General features: G+C 48.2%; 1 long non-coding RNA gene across 1 annotated transcript; it reads right to left on the reverse strand.

Annotated features, from left to right (window-relative positions):
* Positions 1-14,111: 14,111 nt before the first annotated feature.
* LOC146757939 (uncharacterized) lies at positions 14,112-19,584 on the reverse strand. The gene is made up of 2 exons (XR_014935482.1): positions 19,288-19,584; positions 14,112-18,317 (listed from the first exon to the last, which is right to left on the reverse strand). It is a non-coding gene; the product is annotated as an uncharacterized LOC146757939 (long non-coding RNA).
* Positions 19,585-19,912: the final 328 nt, after the last annotated feature.

Genomic DNA, 19,912 nt, shown 5'->3' on the forward strand with positions numbered 1-19,912 from the left:
ATATGCGGCTACCAGCCCCTGCCTGTCACTTCCACCTGAAGGAACATCTTTACTGATATGATGTAGCGATGTTATGCATGCACGTATATCACTCACGCACACTTACTGACAAGGCACTGGCAGCCATCCAGCTGCCAACTCGATCAATAGGAGCATATTGAGTTACATGGAGAACCCGGAGAGGGGCAGGCAGTGGTTGCAGTGCCGGCACGCACTCCCACACCGAGCTGTTACTCCTGTTTAACAGGGCTGGGGTTGGGTTTCCACGATGCTTTAAGGCTTCTTACAATTCGTTTTTGATTTTTATGATTATTTTGGACTGCAGAACCATAGGTTCTTGGCATCTGATTCTAGATGCAAGGCAAAATCTCTCTGATCAAGCGGATGCTTCTGCTGTGTTATCTGTAGTGCAGCAAAAGCAAGAGCAACCAGCCTCTGCTGGGGGGGCCTGGCACATCCCTCCCCACCATGCTCACCAGCAGGAGACACACCACAATCAGGCTCCATCTCTCTCCCAGGCCTTGATTAAAGCAGTTCTCCAGCCACCAATCCAAGCAGGTGCTGGGCCAAGGGCAGCAGCTGAGGGCACTGAAAGTGCCAGCTTTGTCATCTCCTTCTTGCCAATGGGGATCTCCCAGCATAGCACTGGTACTGGTTGAGCTCCCAAACCTGCTTGTCCCATGGCAGCTGTGGCACAGGGAGAGCCACCCAGGCAGCAGGAAAGGGAAACTATAAAGAGAGGCTGAGGGAGGACATACAAAGGGGTCAGATGGAAGTGGCACAGGTGGGAATGCAGAAAGAAGCAAGCACGTGTGCTGGGATTGCTGGCTGCTTTCTGCTTTGCTCAAACTTAGCGAGGCAAAGGCTTTGTGAACTCTGTTTGGACCCAGATGAGCTGCCTGCTGGTGCTCTCCATCCTGCCTGTCTGTGCCTGGGTTGAGCAGAAGGATAGCAGAGCTGTACTGCTGATAGGAGATGCTGGGGAATGCCGGGCAGGCTGCAGGAGCAGTGCTGGGGGCTGGACCAGACCTGAGCGCTGATTCCCCCTCCCCAGTGCCTCCCCCCTCCCCTCCCCCTCCCTTCCTTCCCTGCCCTCCGGATCCATGGCTATAATCAAATCATAACTTTTATTAAATTTGAGATTACTTTTTAATGGAATCAATTTCTTGTGTGGTGCTTTTCCCTTCTGCCCCGCGGCTCAGCCACGCTCTGCAATTCTGTAGTGTTGCTCCAGCTTTTATCCCCACAGCCGCCCTAATGATGGACATGTCCCAACCTTCCCAGCCCTCATGGCTTCTCCTTTTCCCTCTATTGCCCCAAACGGGTTAAACTTTGCAGTTTTATATAACTTTCTGCTCTTCTTCCCCGCCTCCCCTTCTGCTTTTTCTTTCCTCTTTCTTCCTGCAACACCTACGGATTGTATTATATCCTCTGATGCAAAAAGGCCTATTCTGCTTTCACTTGTAACCATAGACTGACAACAAGAAAAATAACAGTGGCAGCTTTTATTTGGTTCTCCTCCTGCTGACATTCTTGAAAAGGAATGTAAGATCCTAACTTTGGATCCCACATACCAGTGTTCTGGTTCTGACGGGTTTCTGTGTTTTCTAAGTCTTCATTCAAGAACAGAAGGTCAGACCACCTTCCTGTTGCTCCAAGGCCCAGCTTTGGTCCCGGTGTCTTTATCACAAAACCTTTCTCCCTGTTTCTGATATCTGATTTCCAAGGAGATGTCTTTTGGTCTGGTCTGAAGGCACGTGTCTGTGGGCTTTGTACTGTCTGTTCTGTAATTTCATTGCAAGTGCAACCTGAGACCATTCCTTCTCATTCTGTCAGTTTTGGTTTAAGAAAGAGCATAGGAGTCCACTCACTGATTCAGTTTCTGGTGCATCTTCTCTTGCTATTCCCCTGAATGCACTGAGCATAGCTCCCATGGCCACACTTCCACCAGGAGCAGGAGCTCTGTGCTTAGCACATCTCTGTAGGCATTCAGGGCATTAAACTTCTTCTTTAACAATATCAAATGTCTCTTCGCATTCAGGATTTGATGGTGATTTCATATATTGTCCTTTACATCCTTCCTAAGATAGGAATTCACATCTCTTTCTCCATACTAAAGAAATATCTCATGGAGCTCTAAGTCTGGAGCTATTCAGGTAACTTTCTTCTCCTCCTTTCAAAGCCCTGTTTTATTTTCCAGCCAAGTCCATTCTGTGTGTATCAGTGCCTGTGAATAAAAGGGTGTTATTCTTTGAGATCCGTTTGAAATGCTCTTCCATGGTCATTTATGAAAGCATAAAAATAGATTCAGTCCTGAAGCATGAGACGCATCACCGAAAGCTATATATATATATATGAATAGATATTTTTGTGTGTAGTCTTCTAAGGACTGCGCTCCCTTTTTTTGGCTTTGCACACAGGGTTTGTTCCTGCAGAGGGTGAAGTTCTTTTCAGTTCCACACAAATCACCAAGACTGAGGGAACTGCAGTTCTGCCGTAATTCTGCCTGTAATTAATAAATCATCTGAAGAGAACAGAGTAACAGGTACACTTTGAGGTCCAACAGGAGGCTTTCAAGTACTGAAGTCTTTAAAAATTAAGAAAAAAATAAAAGAGCCCATTTTGGTGTCCACTATCAGCTCCTGTATTCCTGTTGCTTATGAAGAAACTCAGGTCTTGTGGGTGGGAGCCCTCCTGCAGCCCTGGTGGACAAAAGCCTGCAGTGTGGGAGCAAGGTATGGCCCCAGTGTCACTAAACTCAGGGATGGGCACATCTTCTTTTCCCATCCACAGGTTTCATGGTGTCACACTGCTTTCTTCAAGCGCTGTTTGAGTGGCCAGGCTGGAGGATGGCATTTCAAATGCTGACTTTCAGTCTCCTTTTTAAGCCTCAGGTTGCAATAGATAATTAGCTCTTTCTGCTACACTCCTCCATCAAGAACATAAATGCTGGCTGCTTCTACCCGATTTTATTAAGTTCAAGAAGATCGTTTCCCACAAAAACAACCTTGTCGTTACACTGTGCTGACCTGTGCCATATCTCCAACTCACTGTGCCTTTTCCCTCCAGTTGCTGCCTATCTCCCTGCCTGTCACTCTGGGTTGATGAACGCCTGCCCCCTGCTCATTCAGAAATACATCGCATGAGGATCTGGGGCTATCTGGCCCTGGTGTTACCTTCAAAGGGAACAGCTCCTGCTTTTTTGCTCTGCTCATCACGGCATGCCCCAATTGCTCCCACATCTCATGGGGTATGGCTGGCACAGGCTTCTCCCAGGTTGGACGTGCTCAGGATGGGGCCAGCAGCGCCTTCTGCACTCATGCTGCTGGCCCAAGGCGTGGATGACATGATAAATATCTCACCAAATGCCCACTGGGTCTTATTTTCCACTGAACTGAGAACACAAATGCTGTCCGTTAGTCTCTGGAGGAAGCACATATTTCAGTGACACTTCCAAGAGGACAGCATGTCCTTCTCTGAAGCCATCATAGTGTGACACCCCAATCTGCAGACAAACATTATGCAAAGGTCTCTTTTTACGACTGTATTCAGAAATGTACCTTGAGCTTCATTAGGACATGGGCATAAAACATCACTACAGCCTCAGAGATTTGCATCTTTCCCATCAGATGGACAGGACTGTTTCCCAGTTTATGGCTGGTTTCATTTCTGCTCCTTTTGATATCCCTATCTTATGGTCATAAGTCACCACCAGTGGCCCAGATCAGGGATCTGTCAGGCTGCTCTATGTATATCTCCTTCTCCATAGTCTGTAAGTCATCCACAGCTCTTGTGAAGCTGAATCTGTAAGAGAAGAGAGGAAAAATAATTGTAAAAACCAGAGTAAACCCCAAGTTGGTCCTGAGTTCTGTGGCACCTTTGGGCACTTAACAACATCCCCAGTCAGGTCCCTGCTCACTTCTCATTAGTTGGTCATTGAGCAGATTGCTCCAAGGTCTGGTGGGAAGGATGATGTTTCTGATATCTCTTGGTCTGCTCAGGAGACACCATGGTCACTGCTGGAGTCTTCATCCATTTCAAACCACAAATACACCCAGTACACTCCATACAGAAAGAAAGTCATGAATATAAGACATGAATCTGCCCTGCCTAGGAGTCCATGAATGTCAACCTAACAAACATTGTGTCTGCATTGCCCTGACCAAAGCTCCATGACCTCCCAGGATGGCAAATCCAGGCATCGCAGAGCAGGTGAGATCATGGGTTGACTTACACACAATGGACAGCATTCCTCCATCCCCTGATGCAACGCACATTTGGCTCCATTTCTTTGAAACCTCGAAAAGCGGAGGAAGTAAATACAGCACTTACTTGGAAGAAAGCACCAGAGGAATACTAAGTGAGTTATTTGGTTTGACACAGTACAGTGTGTACCTGACTTCATTACTCTGCTGACACATATAGCGCTCAGAGGCATTTTGCTAATTATCAGCATCATTTATTTATTTATTTGTTCACTGCCACCTTAACCACGGCGAGGTGTGAGCGGGGCTCATAGGGAGAGGCTCGCGGTGCAGCGTTTGTGTAGGAAGCTGCGACTGCTCTCCAGTTGTAAGTGAAATGAAAATAGCCATAAAACCCCGCGCTCTTTCTCTCTCTCTCTCTCTCTTTTAATCCTGAAAATGAACATTCGTTAATCACTGCGTGGCTGAGAAGCATCGTTGGCCATTCCTGCAGGCTCTACTGAAAACAAAACGTGGGATATTTTGCCCTCGAAAACATTTTGTGAAATATAATGAATGAACCCGAACACGCAAAAATCAATATTTTTTTGCATCCTTGGCAGGAAATGCCTCGATATAATTTCTCAGAGGGTCTGGAAGGGCCATTTTGTGTTGAGAAAGGAAAGGTCGGCCCCTTGGATTTTCCTGAGCAGATGCTAAGCCTCCTAATGAAAAGCCCGGATAGCAACAAACATGCACTGAAAGTGATTTGCAAATGGCTCACATACAAAGTTGGTAATTAAAAATTTGGAAATAAAACGCACCCAAAAACCTAAAAACAGATGCCTTCCAGGACTTCCGTGGAGAATGGACAAGTTTTTTGGCTCGTAAGTCACTGAGCCATATCCCTGCTGTGATTGCTCCTCACACACAGGTAGAAAGAGGCTCCGAGGGGTCAGAGAGTTGGGTTTGGAGTCTCAAATAATGGATCTTGAGCCACCCTGTTTCTTCATCATCTGGGTGAACGGGCTGCCCAGTGCTGTGGATGATGCATGGGGTGGAGTGAAGGCTGAAGCCGTGCAGTTATGGACAAAGGGATGTTAATGTGAGCTTAGTTGTGTGCCAATGTGAGGTTGCTCAGGTCTGAAGGTGCTGTGGATGCTCTCGGTGTCGAGAGCACAACAAACCCCCAGCACAGAGATCCAGTAGCGTGGGATTGCGTTGGGGACCCTGAAGGTGGGACGTGAACATCCCCTATAAGCCCCCCAGCCCCGAGGGCAGCCCGGGCCCTGCGGCAGGGGGCTGTCACGGTCCGACCTGGCTGCACGGGCGGTGGGAACGGCCGCGGGGGCGGTGGGGCTCAGCTCTGGGCTCCGCGAATCCCTGCGGAGGGTGAGTGTGGGAAGAAAGGCTGGGAAAGCAGGCGGCTCGTCCCCCTGGAACAGGGGCTGAATGTGTGGGGCCTCCGGGAGCGCCGGCGAGGGGCTTAACTCTGTGCACGCCGCTGCCTGGGGCTGGGATTTGCAATGTGAGATGTGATTTCCCTGCACCGTGGGCAGCCCGGATCGTAGGAGCCTCCTCCCCACATCCCACATGTCCTCCCACTCGTTGAAGCATGCAGTGAAATCTTTATCCTGGGCCGACACTGATGGTACACGTGGAGGAGCTCCATCTCTCAGGAACTCCACTACAAGTCCTGGAGAACGGGACAAAAATCCCTTTTGCTGTCATGTCAGGGTGGGAAAGCAGCAGGAGAACAAACCAGGCGGGTCCTTGTAGTGAACAGCCAGCAGTGGGCACGTTCCCTTTGCACAGAGGCAGAGTGGAGTGACGGCTCTGCACTCTCTCACACATCTCTGTGCTACAGCCGAGCGGGGACAGCTTGGGGAATCACATTAAAAATGGTCATGTTGGCAGCTGCTGCGTGCTGAACATTTCTCCCCTTCAAAGGAGCCCATGTTTTCACAGGGAGAAGGAGAGGAAGGAGCAGCCTGTCCCAGGTATCAGGCTGATGCTTTTGTCCTGAGCAATTTTCATCTTAAGAATAAAAGAACTGCATAAAGGGAAATACTGCTGAGCACACTTGGTTTGCAATTTTCCAGCCTTTAAAGGCTGGGCCCATCACTTTCCTCCCAGCGCGGCTTGTTCTCCGGCCCCTGAGGACACTGTTTCCTTGCCAGATACTAATTTTCAAACCTCAGCTCTTTCAGCCCGTTCCAATAAACATCACAAGAATGTTTCTAAATAGGGAATATGGTGATTTTTTTTTTGGTCCTTCTTTTTCTTTCATTTTTTTTTTCCTTTTCCTTTTTAAGCATTAAGACAGAAGGAGTTTGCAAAATGCTCACAGACTTCCTTAGCAGTTTGTCTGAGCAGCAGAACTTTAGGGAGGCAGTGAAGGGTTAAAGCTCTTGGAGCTGGACTCTGGCTGAGGCTGTAAAGCCAAGGACTGATGTTGTGGTATGGGAGTGGATGCAGAGGGTTTGCCTGTTTGTTCATAATTCCTGTGCCCATTCCTACCCTCTCCATCCATTCCTTTATTCCTCCACCCTTTCATTCATTCCAGCATCCGTGGCAAAGCCACCACTGAGCCAAGGTGTTGGCTTCAGAGCATGGGAGGAACATGGTCCTTATGCTGAGCTGCCAGGCTTATTAGTGATTATTTTAATAAGGTGGGAGCTTATAAATATCTCTGCAAACAGAGAAGCTGCTGTAAGGCTGTGTGAACTTTTGCATTGGCTGAAGTGCCCATCTCAGGCATGGCCTGCTGCACGTGGAATGGCTGCAGGACACTCTGCTCTATCAACCATGCATGGATGCTGTGGCAGCCCCAAAAGAGAACAAAAAATTCCTTCAGCGAGAGAGACCAAGGGAGCTCAACCCTCTGTGTTTGCAAAGGGAAAGTGGTTGCAGTGTGCAAATACCCCAGTGCCTGCAAGGCAAAGCCAAATGAATCGTGAGAGATTGATGCTTTTCTGGGTGACGTGCTTTAGCCAGGTATGAATTCCCAGCTTGGTTCTAGGATGTGGAAAATCAGGCTTTGCTATCTGATCTGATGAGCTTCCCCAGCTTAAGGTCTGTCCTCTGAACCCCCAGAAGTGCTGGGAGGGAACAGTGCTGGTCTCCAGGTGGTGCAGGAATGGAGCCTGGCAGATTGCATGCAGTTCCCTGGGCACTGAGCACACCCAAAGGCTGCCTTGCAAAATAACATGGCTTTAATGCACAGATGAAGTGTTGACTTGTGGAACAGTAATGGCACCATTAACAGGAGATGAAGCCCAGAGTCAATGTCAGAATGGCCTATAGCCCAGTGCTGGGTGCTGGCAGATGTTCCAGAGCAGAAAACCATTTCTTCTCCAGCTTTCCCAACACAAGGCTGAATCACATTTAACTTAATCAAGCTTCCTTTCTTTTTCTTCTTTTTTTCTTTTTTCCTGGAGAACATCTATTTGCAATTTCAGTCATCCCGTGCTTGCCATGCGCAGAGCCATCCCTTTAACTCCCTTTCCTGGATGTAATTTCTCAGACTTTCTGTGCAATCCATCTGCGTGGATCCCAGCGCATACAAATCCAATGGCACTATTATAATCAGGCTTAAATGCTGCAGCAGCCCGCTACCATTTAAGCTAATAGCTCCCAGCAGGCAAAGGTTGTTATCCTTTATGGACCAGCCCTCTGGGGAGCCACGGGAACAGCTTGCAACAACGGGTAATGCATTTGGAAGTTGCCAAACTTTACTTACTGCCTCCCGAGTCCCTGGCATTTGTTGATGTTGTATTTTTATTTTTTAAAGTTATTCTTATTTCTTTTCTAATTCCACGGCAATGATTTCTGAGGGTGATTTTCCAGTGTGATTTGGACATTTCCCTTGGTATCCACCTTATTCCTGGGATTATCAGCAGCCACCAGCACGTGGGGATGGAAGCCTTTGCCACCACGTTTGCAAATGGAGACGCCTTTGTTTGAAAGAGTTGATATTTATTAGGAATGCCAGCAGAATAAAAACATGCACAGATGGGGAATAAATCTTTCTGAACAGCCGTGCAGCACTCCTTGATCATTCAATAAACATCATATTTTAGCACCTTTCGTCCTTCTCAGGCAGCTCTGTACCTGTTACAAGCGGGGCTCCCTGAAGATGAGATTACTTGCCAGCTCCTGTTAAGCTGCTGCCTTTTCCATTTGCTTTTAATTTTTTCAGGCTGCCTCTCTGACACTGAGATTTTTCCATGTTGCTGTCTGTGAAAGGGTGAGCTTACACCTAGCAGAGGTCTTTGGGATGAAATGCAAATCTTTTCTTTGCTTATCATCAGAAGTCATATCTTGGAACATTGTGGAGGTGGTCAGAGAGAGCTACTTCAGATCACATTCGCTTTGTACAACGTGCCGGACCCAACAGCTGATTGGAGCAGTGGTTTGCAAAAGGGGTAGGTTCAGAGTGAGTAGATTCAGCCATGGGAGGAGGGTCAGTTGTGCATGTGTGGAGCCTGAGCATCATATGAACAGGTGAGCACGTCCTTCCTTGTGCATGTTTGGATGCGCACAGGTTGTGCTCATGCTCCCTTGCAGCTCCACCTGGATAAAGGTGCAGATCCCAGGTGCAGCCTGGGATTTGGGAAGGGGCCATTGTGTCTTTATGAGGGAAGGCAGCTCCAAGCTCATGCACTTTTCATGATCTGAATGGCCTTGGGTTGCAGCCTGGGTAAGATGTTCTGCCAGCCATACTTTGGAGGGCAAATGGGTGTTAATGGTGAGACCTTTGACTACATGGAGCCAAGTGCTTTGGTGGGATGGGTGAGCAGCCCCATGGTCCTGGTTGGTCCTGAGCATGTGGCTGTGCTCCCCCAAGTGCTTAACAAGGATTAGAGCTCTGGAAGTTATTACAGAAGAAAACAGGCATTAAAAAAAAAAAGAAAGCAATACATGGTTTGCAAATTGATCACCGCAAGGTGGGACACATCCCAATTAGGGCGGTTTGCAACGCTTGGCATCATGCAGCCCCTGCTTACAAACATGCTGTGCTGGAAGGCATGCCTGGATGGGATGAATGGCATCCCCCTGACGAGCCATCCGTCACCATTGCGCTCCAGCTTCATTGTTTGGTTTGCTCCCGTCTTGTACGCCTCTCACTATACAAATCTTCTTCTGGGGACAGAATTATTCATCTCCTTGGCCTAGATAACATTAATGGGACGCAAACTAATGGACTGATTTTTCACAACACTCTGAGATGAATGTGCTTCTTAATCCTCATTGTATCAGGGAAGGGCTGAAGCACAGATCATTGGAGGTCCGGAGTTCACTCTATGTGTGGCTGTGCAATTTGAGGGAGGGGAGCTGCAGAAGGGATTCCTTGGCCTCCCTGTGCTGATTCCCCATTGCAGCCATGGGATGTGGGTACCCTGGGGAGCCTGCAGATGGTCCCAGCTGCACTGCAGCTACCTGGCTGCATGCGCATCTGTGCCACCTGAACTCTATTTTCACCCAATACCCTTTGTTCTCAGACATGCTCCATATTTCTCTATGCCACCCCACACTTTGTGCATCACCCTTCTTCTCCTGTCTCTCAGCATCTCTCCTTTTGTGAGTGGTTTGTTTGCTGACTTTGTGCCTTCTCTGAGTTGTCTTCCAGAATCCTGGCAGGAGTTTTTTTTTCCCTCCCTGGGTGGTTACAGCTGATTCAGAGCCCATCCATGCATGCAGAAATTTAAATAATAAATCAGCTCTCTCTGCCACTGAACACCCCATGCACATGAATGCAAAGGCTGGGATCCATCTCAACCCAGGATAACCGCATTATTATTTTGGTGAAATTGCTGGGAATTGTGAGCTTGTGAGCTCTTCCCATCTGCCCACATACCCACAGCATCCCTTCTTGTTTTGTCTCTGCTCAGGAGGAAACAATTGCTTTGGGATGCTCAAAATGTCAGAGCAGAGGGGAAAGTGAGCTGAGAGCTGAACAGGAGACTGAGAACAAAATCTGGGGTGCAGGAAGCTGGAGGAGCTCAGTGTGACCCACGTGCATAGAACCACTGTGCTAAATTCTCTGCTACAGCGGCCTAAAAGGTTTTTATCCTTTAACTAACACAGTGGTGAGGGGTTTATTCAAGTAGAAAATTTTTAATTGCATTCTCTTGTAGTCAAATATTAATGGAAGGACCTTGTACAAATAAAAGTGAATAATGCAACAGCTTAGCTGACAACATTGTTTCACATTCATTGCAGATTGTGAACCTTCATTAAAATGGATTATTTTTTGCTTTGGAGATTTAACCAGCAACATGACTTTCCCCTCTCACTGGCCCTGTTATGCCTGAGCCCGCAGAGAGCTCAGTCCGAGGAGGAGCTTGCAAAATTAATTCTGAAATAAGAGGCTGAAAGTTGCAGGACGTGAATTCCTCGTGTCCCTCAGCTCCAGCAGGGCTCGCACGGAAATGTGCAGGCAGAGAGTCTGAGCAGAACCCTGCCATGCAGGAGGGCTCGGGGGGTGGGCAAGCAATGCAGGGAAAACAGAGAGCATCTGTCCTCGCACCTCAAATTCTTTGCTATTTTTAGTCTTAAAACATTACGAATGTATAGGAAATGAAGCACCTATAGAAGCTGCCCCTTTGCAAAATGATGAATGATTGAAAAGTGCTGTCCTAATCACCAGGCTCTCCTTTTCTAAGCAGCTTTGTAATGTGCGCTGCGTGGGGCCGGCTTGCTCCAGAGCAGCACAGAGCACCTGAGATACATCAACTCTTGCACCCCTGAATATTAATACCCAGTGAATTGGAGAGGAAAGCAGTAGGATGGAGTCTTGTAAGGGAAAGCCCTTTGTACCCCAAGGTGTCTTCTGGTGCTGCTCTGGAGCAGCAGAAAGCAAGAATGTTTGCACTGAGGGATCTGTATATATATCTCCTGGTGCTTGGCCTCATGTCCTACATGGGTTGCATCGATGCATTTGCTGCTGGCAGCTCACAGCAGAGGTATGCAGCTCCTGGGGTGCATTTGAGCCAGCACAAGGATGGCCAGGCTGATGCTGCACCAAGAGCCACACAGTGCTGGTGGTTTTATGTCCACACAATGCCCTCACTGTAGAGTTAGGGAGCCACTGCCATGGCAATACTTACAGCCTATAAAACAGCAATTATACTTGTTATTAGATCATCCCTTATACAGCCTGAATCCTTTGCCCATGGTACATGCAAAGCAACCCAGTGACTCTGAATACTGGGCTAATCTGTCCTAATCCATTATACAAATTGCCAGGACAATAACCAGAGACTAATGCTCCATGCCCTAAGAGCACCCGGACTCCTTTAACAGTGACCCTCAGAAATGATGGTGTGGCTGCAGATTCACTTTGCTATTTGAAGGCTCTGTTTGAGCCCATGGGCTCCTCTGCCCCATCCATGCAGCAGAGTGCTCGCATACTTGGGGTCAGCATCCTCAGCCTAAATGAATCTCCTCCGAGGCAGCAGTGGTCACCCCATGTTCTACACAACAAGTTCACCCGTGTGCATGCTCCTGGGTGCCATGCACATCCCAAACCCTGCTTGGACATCACCAGATGTGCCCAGATGTTCCCAAGGGGTATCACTGCAGGAGCCCACCAAGGCTCCTTGTCACAGCTCTTATGGGTCTATGAATATTACGACAAATACCTCACTGTGGTTTCCTTACCCCAGCACTCCCTGTCACAGAGACCCAAGACACAACCACTCTTCTTGACCTGGCCATGGCCAATGAAGATCTGGGATTGTCCTGTTTTGCTACTTGTCCTCCCATCGCCGCAGGGAGAAAGGAAGCCACCAGGGGATGCCAGATAGATTCTTGTCTCTGCCTGGATTTCTGCTGCTTGGGAGAGAATCTGGGCTGTGGCAATGAATATTTTAAAATGTGGGGCTTAGGATCTCGATGGCAACATGTTTTAGCAGCACACTTCAAAGCAAATACAGATATGGCTGTGTCTGGGCTCTTCGCTGTCTACAGGCTCTTCCCAGCTCTGTTAGCAGAGCCGCTAGACTTTGCATGATCTGCAAGATACGGGAGGGCTTTTCCTCGCCTCCCCCCCCCGCCTTTTTTATTCAAATAAACCTTGGGATAATTACATGCAAAAATCCTGCGCTCCTGCAATGTTGATATTGCACATTGGGAAATCGCTGCAGAGGGGATGCATGTGGGCAGAGCCATACGGACGGTGGCAGCTGGCTGCCAGGCTGGCGCGGAGCGGCTCGCCGCCAGCCGCGGAGGAGCCCGGGCGAGCGTAGACGCCTCCCACGGTCTCACACTTTGTTGCAGCACCGAATTTGCTTCCGCAGGAGCCACCTCCAAGAAGCAGTTGTCATGGGCTCAGCTGGAGACAGAGAGGTGTCCCGGAGCAGCTCCAGCTGGGAGCTGGATTGCCAGCGGCCATCGGCACAGCCCAGCCCATATCTCCAATATCCCGAGCTAAAAGGATGCACGAGGAGCATTGAGTCCAAGCCCTGACCAATTTAAGTTCTCTTAGATGGATAAATAAATGAATAGGTAGCTAAAGAAATAAATAAATAAGTGGAACAAAAGCCTTTGGGATATATCTCTGGGGGTGTTCAGGTTCTCACAAAGAAAACAGCTCCACAAAGCCAACAAGCAACCTGAAATTTGGTTTGAAAGTCTGTTTGTGGTTTCTTGCTGAACCTGCCATTATCTGTCCAAGCCTGATTTTATCTTCTTCTTCTTCTTCTTCTTCTTCTTCTTATTATTATTATTATTATTATTAGACAGCGACGAAGATCCAGAAGAAACTGAGATTAATAATCTTCCAGACCTCGTGGAAATACCTGCTATTTGCTGCTTGTTGCTGCTGTTATCTTCCTCAAGAAACCAGGCTCTTCCCATGCATCTGCCTAGGGGTTAGCTCCATTATCTGCACTATTAATTGTATTATTAGCCTCATTGTTTCAGTGGGCACAGGTGAAACCCCTCGGTGCCGTCTCTGGGTCTCCCTGCCCTGCTCAGCAACCCAATCTCCACCACCAAGGAGTTGCACAACCTGTATCTCCCTGTTCTGTATCACCCTTTCAGTTTCATTCCTAAGCTCTTCCTCGAGTGCCTCCAGGCGGAGGAGGGTTCCTGTGCTGTATATCTGGAGGGGAAACATCACGTTTTTGTTATTCCTATTACAAAATGGGGTTTTCTTGCTCATCAGTGCTGCCCATGCCTACTCTTACCAAGCTGGGGAGCTGAAATTGTCTGTAAGAAGGACTTCAGACATCAAAAATAGCAAATCTTCTAAGTTTGGCATTGTTGGAAGAGTAAAACTTGAGGAGAATGCGGTTCTGAAAGGCAAAAAAAGAGAAAGAAAACAAAAAGCATATCTAAATGGTGCTGGGATTTGCTATCTTGGCAAGGCTGTACCCAGTCCTCAGTGGTGGCCTGGTGCAGAGCTGTGTGGCTGGAGGAATCACACTGTGTGTATGTGTAGAGTGGCTCAGGGAGAAAAGCATAGAGTTAGTTGGGAGCTCTTGGGATAAAATGGAAAAGGGGAGCTGGGGAGGGGAGACCAGGAGCTGCCCCACACCAGATCAAAGCCAGCTTCACCCTGCTCCAAATGGACCCAAACCAATGGCCGGAGATGAGCTGTGAGCTATGCTGGCTGTGCTCCCCTATGCTGAGTCTGCTTTGCCTGTGATGGTATTTGGTGGGCGATCTTCTTCTCCTTATCTCAGCCTCAGCCTTTTGCCACCACATTTTCTCCCCTGATGCATTAAGTGAGCAGTGGGGTGGAGCTGAGCTCATGCTGGTGTGAACCCACCACACCTCCATGTGATTTCTTGAAGCTCTGCTTTCGGTTCCGTGTTTGTTGCTGTTCAATTAGCTCTGAGGAGATAAGACAGGTATCACTAACATTTAAACGGAGGAGAAGAAAACAGCAATTTACATAAATTAATTAAGAGACTGACCTCGATCCCCAACACTCCTCAGAGAGCCAGGGGAAAAAAAAACTGTTTATTAAGTCAATACTGAGTTTGACACCTGAATCAAGCTTTACCCAAACCGAATGACAAAATTAATCCGCAGCAAAATGCACCGTAGCTCCCATCACTTCAGTCATTTATTTTTTAAGCTAGCCCAGCAATTTATTTTTAAACATATCAGTACGTTATGTTCCATGACATTTCACATCTACAAAAACACCATATGTATTGGCAAGTGATTACTCATTGGAAGTGCCATATCATGGATGCGAGTATATCTGGCAGCCTGGATTTTCCCCACCTCTTTTGGGTCTGTGCCCTTATTGTTTCATGCACGCCTTCTCATTGGGCAAACTGGGCTGAGGGGCAGTTTGATGCCGTGCTAAAAATTGTTAGGTGGGCGTCGTGAGATTGCAGCTTCACTTTGTGAGCCTTGAAGGGTTCTGTCCATAGTCTGCCAACACTCAGAGTGCTGCTTTGTCACTGGACAAGCCCCAGAGGGTGACACAGTCCCACCTGTCTCCACTGTGCATCTTGCCCTGCTGTATCAGCATCACAGCTCGCTGACCAAGCACATCTTCACTCCACCAATGGTTTTAGTGTGGCTCGCAGCCCTCCTTCCCCGTAACCTAGTGATTATTTCGGAGCCATCCCTCGATGCTCACATCCCACAGGCAGTGACTTTTATCACGGAGCTGCAAACCTACAGTTCATGCTGCCTCATGGCTGAGCTGACAAGTGCAAATTGGGCTGAAATACCCAGGTTGGAGGGAGAGAGCAAGCAAGCTGCTTTGTGCCTGGCTGTGAGCACCGGGACTGGGGCTGGGCTGAGTTTCTCATACATCGGGATCTCCATCTTCCTGCTGGGATCTGTCTTAGAAATTCGTTTAGCCCAGGCAAAATATTCCAGGGATAAATCTAGAAGCGGTCATAGAATTGGCTCAGACATATGGTAGTGTCTGAGCAAGAGATGCCCTCACGTATCGCACACCTTCTGACACCTTTCTATTTATATGGCTGTTCCACCTGCTCAAAGGGAATAGCAGCAAGCAGGAACGAGGCACTATTTAGCAGACCATCAGGAATAACAGGATGGGAAAAAAAAAAAACCCACCACAACGATCCAGGTGCTCGAAGACAGAATATAAACCATAATTAAAGCCTAGCAGTGCTGCTATGACAGATGGTACAATACGTACCCTGAAAATTGTCCATGAACATTTATTTAATATCTGAGCACACTAACTGCTAGCAGGCGGTGCTGCTATTATCGGAGCACCACTATGTCGGTCACATCCAGCAAGAAATTCACAATTCCCATAAAATCCACAGAGCATTGGGCAGTCTGACATGAGGGAGGCAGCTCTTAGCACCGATACACTGACATGGATGCAGAGGGAATGCCCATGGCAACATACATTGCGATGATATTATGAGCCTGCATGCAAATGAGCTCCCAGAAATATCACAATAAGGGCTTTTGTTTGCTCGGAGGAACGTTTTTTTGTGGTATTTTGAAGTGGAATTTGTTGTCCTGGAGTGGGACGGTGTGTTCTGCAGCACTGACATGAGCTTTCTTAACCAGCTCCTCGTTATTGCTTTAAAAAGGCAGCACAAGAATAACTCCTGCACGTCCATCATCCTGCTTTTGTGCAGGCTGCGGGAGGAGCTGAATTTTTCTCCTTTCCCAGCTAATATTGCTTCAGCTTTCAGCATTCATTTCCTGGCCTCTCTTTCTCTCTGGTCCATTTCTGCCACCCTCCTTCTACCTTTTACGCCATTTTTTCCTGCCTTTGGTGGCTCAGAGCAGCTCCTTGCAATGGGCAAGAGCGGAGGCAGCCCTGGCTCTGTGCTGCCAGCAGACGGAGGAGCCCCGTGCAGGGCCAGCTCTGCAGAGCAGCTCTCTGCAAATGTTCCTGCTATTTGTAATCAGCCGCGGTTGTCACACTTTGATATTTGTTCTTTATAAGCATTCCTGCAGAGCTTGCCAACAGGAATGTTTTCTACACAAAGATGCAGCAGCATGTGTTTCAGACGTGAATTTTGAACTTATGAGTATTCACGGTGGAAACCTGAGGAGCCTGATGTGATTAAGGAGCAGATCCACATCACAGGGCTTGTTTGCAACCAAATCAGCTCCAGTTCCCAGTCATGCAACCCATGCAGCCCAAAAGCTCGCAACCGTGGCCAAATGCATCACTGTGTTAATCACTGTGGGGTACTCCCAGCTCAGCCACAGCTGGCCACTCACGGCACAGAATGAGCAAGTGGAAAACATCACTGCCACATGGGGCTGGTTATAGCACCAGCACATGGAATTCTGGGGACACTGTCTTAGATTTATGGGTCATTATTTACTCTTACATTGGCCATGATGGATGGTGGGCTCTCTGGACCCTGGCCTTCATCCCTTATATCCTTTCCAGCCCAAGACTAGCCACAGGAGGAGTTCAGATAGCCCAGCCTTGTACCTTGGCCAGCTCAAATATCTTCCTACTTCCCCACTCCATCAGTGTGCTGCTTGCCCACAAAGAGGAAATCATGGGATGGCACACAATCACTTCCATTCTCTTATCTACTCAACAAATACTGCCTTCTGTTGTCCACCAGTCATAAAGGACCTATGAGGCTCTGGAGAGCTGAGCATCAGCATCAGTCTCATCTTCTCAGCTACAGTGGCTAGAGGACAGTTTGACAACATGAGGAGTTGCAGGGACAGAGCCTGGGAAATGGCCCCAGTCTCTCAACCTGCTGAATTCTGCATTTCAGCCCATGGAAATGCCTATAGGAAGGAGAATGTGCAGGGAAATCAGACAGATTTGCAGTGTTTTGTTCAAAGAATCATAGAATGGCTTGGGTTGGAACGGACCTCAAAGATTGTCTAGTGCCAATTGCTAAATAAGGCAGTAGATCAGGCTGCCCAGTGTCCCATCCAACCTGGCCTTGAACAGCCCCAGGGATGGGGCAGCCACAGGCTGGATTGGATGCCAGACATCTTTTGCAGTGGTGATCAGTCCAAAGGCAACGAGGTCAATGCTGTCTTGCAGAGCAAATTACAGCATGGCTGTCAGAGCAGGGATGAGAACAGCCTGCAACAGTCTGTTTTTCCAGTTAGGAGATGTGTGGCAGCTGGATGGTAGGAAACCTTGTTGAAGAGCAAACTGATTGCTCAACTGCTTGCTTAACCCAGACTCCCAGGAGCTTGCTGCCTTGCCATGGTTTTATGGCTGTCCTGCAGCAGGCACAGCCTGGCACCTCTCACATGCAGAGGGAGCTATAGAAGACCTGTCCTGCAGCTCATACATGGCCCTACTACCTGGACATCAGCCATGACAGAGCACTAGGAAGGCACCCAGACGGAGATGCGTGAAGCACTCCTTGGCTTCATCATGAGCAAAAGCCTCGTCCCACTCCCAGGATCTGCCATGATCACTGTGTAGGAGGTACCGGTTGCTCAGAAACCTCCTCCTCACCATGCAGTCAGCAAACGAGAGCTATTCTGAGATACTTTAACTAATGGTCTTCATCGTACAAATGAATACCCACCAGAAAAGTGTCTGCACTGGGTACAAAGCTTCCGGCCACCCCAGCTGTATGGAATTCCAAGGATGGAACTCTACAATCAAAATCAATTTTCCTTCTTTGTCTTGCTTTTCTGGCTTCCTTGGATTAGTGGGATGGCCATCTGCTAACAGTGGGGCAGCCTGGAGGGAAGGCAACATGTTTTCCTCCTTAGCCTTGCAGCACATAGGGGGCAGCTACACAGTGGGGAACTGCCTTGGCTTCCCCTACTGAGGACTATGGGAATGTGTGGAGTGGGTAAAGCTGAAGTCTTGTTTTCCTCAAGGTAATCCTTCAGTTTGCGTGCTCCTTCACAAAGGCAACAAGGCGAAGCAAATGAAGCTTGATAGCCTTACCCAAATGAGTTGTCATTCTGGCAGTTCATCCCCTGTTCTCCTACCTGCTTCATGGGTAGCTGCTCTCCTCAGGAGGAGGGATGAGAAGTCTTGATTCACACCGGCAGACAGCGATGGATGAAACCTCAGATCGTGGTGTCACAGCTGGTGCTCTCCTTGCCTCATGTCTCTCAACATCCCATGGCCATGACTGCCTCCAGGAGGGAAAGCTGCCTGGGGGCTGTGCCAAGACAACCACAGCACTGAGGTGGATCTGCCCAGGCATTTTTCCTTCCCTAAAGAGAGGTAAAAGGACAATTAAACTACTGAAGCTGGCTTTTGGAGAACTACAATAATTACTTTTTTTCTTTCTTTTTGTCAGTGGAAAAGATTCAAAATAACAGGGCCAGACAGAATAGAAATTAAATAGGGTTTATATACAGCTATCTTCTGCTCACAGCTGGTAATTGCTTCAGCTGACACTGCCCAGTCCCTTCCCAGTGCCCAGTGTTTGTAGACCAGGAACCTGATTCTGGTGTGCTCCAAGCATTTCTATCCATGCTCCCCAGTTTTGCTGTGCACTGCCATGGTCTGTATCCTGCAAACATTTCCTCTGAGAGGCTCTGCTTCCTCCCAGAGAGAGGCAGGCTCTCCTCCCTACCCTGCATGCTCAGGCAGATGAGCCTTCTTAAGGAGTGTGCCACGTGGGATGCTCAAATGGACACTGCTCCTTATACACATTTTCACACTGAGGTCTGATGATGCCATAGCAATGCCAGAAGCATGGTGGAAGCTTTGTAGTAATAACAGAAATGGAGTCTGAGCAGTGCATAGCTTCTCCGTAGGCATTTTGTAAGGGCTGCTCTTGTCCACTGTAGGGTGGGAAAGATGGTGAGCCTCTCCTGTTTCAAATTTAGGTATTTGCAGGTACTAACATCTAGGCTAGAACATCCATCCATCCTTCCTTCCATCTGTCCATCCTTCTATCCATTCCTCCTTTTCTTCCTTCCATCTTTCCATCTTTCCATTCTTTCTTCTTTCTATCCATCCCTCCTTCTACCCTTTTCCTTTTCCTTTTCCTTTTCCTTTTCCTTTTCCTTTTCCTTTTCCTTTTCCTTTTCCTTTTCCTTTTCCTTTTCCTTTCCCTTTTCCTTTTCCTTTTCCTTTCCCTTTTCCTTTTCCTTTTCCTTTTCCTTTTCCTGCCATCCATCCTTACATCCATCCACCTTCCCCTGCATCCTTCCCTGCTTCTCCTACAGCTCTCACCCTCCTCCGTGCTCTTTCCTCCTCTTCTCCCCTTCTGCAGCTGGGATTGCAGCAGTAGCAGCAGACGTAAGGTGGAACCAGCCGCCCGAATCGTGGAGCAGCAGGGAGCTGACACATCAATCACGGTTCTGCTGTTGGAATTAATGAGTGCGCCACAGGTTCGGGCTGTCACTCACTACCCTCACTTTGCTGCTTCCATATGGCTGCCAGCCGACAGCCTCACGCTTCCCAATCTCTGCCAATTACAGCCTCAGCACTCCCAACCTCCTCCTATTAGGCTCACAGCTTCATTATTCTAATTAAGCCAAACAAGCTGAGCCCTCCCTTTTTCACTGTCGATGCATGTCCCTCGCATGCATCAGAGCTGCACTGCAGCAAAACTCCTCTCGCTGGGGGCACCTTTGGGTAAAAAAACAAGGGGATGGTAGGGTAGTATCTTCCCCCCTCTCTCCCTTAATCTGGGCTGTGGGTGGAAATGCCCCTCGTTTGGCAGCAAGTCTCAAGGAGGTCTTTATTTTTGGTCAGAGTAATTGCAGGCAAGGCTGGCTGATCCTGGCCTCCAAAATTAATTAGTCAGGGATCCTTCAAAGCTAAATTGCTTTTCTATGTGTTTTATATTTATTTA

This window comes from Coturnix japonica, chromosome 18 (assembly GCF_054131305.1).
Source record: "Coturnix japonica strain WE chromosome 18, WE-NBRP24, whole genome shotgun sequence".
Classification (NCBI taxonomy): Eukaryota; Metazoa; Chordata; class Aves; order Galliformes; family Phasianidae; genus Coturnix; species Coturnix japonica.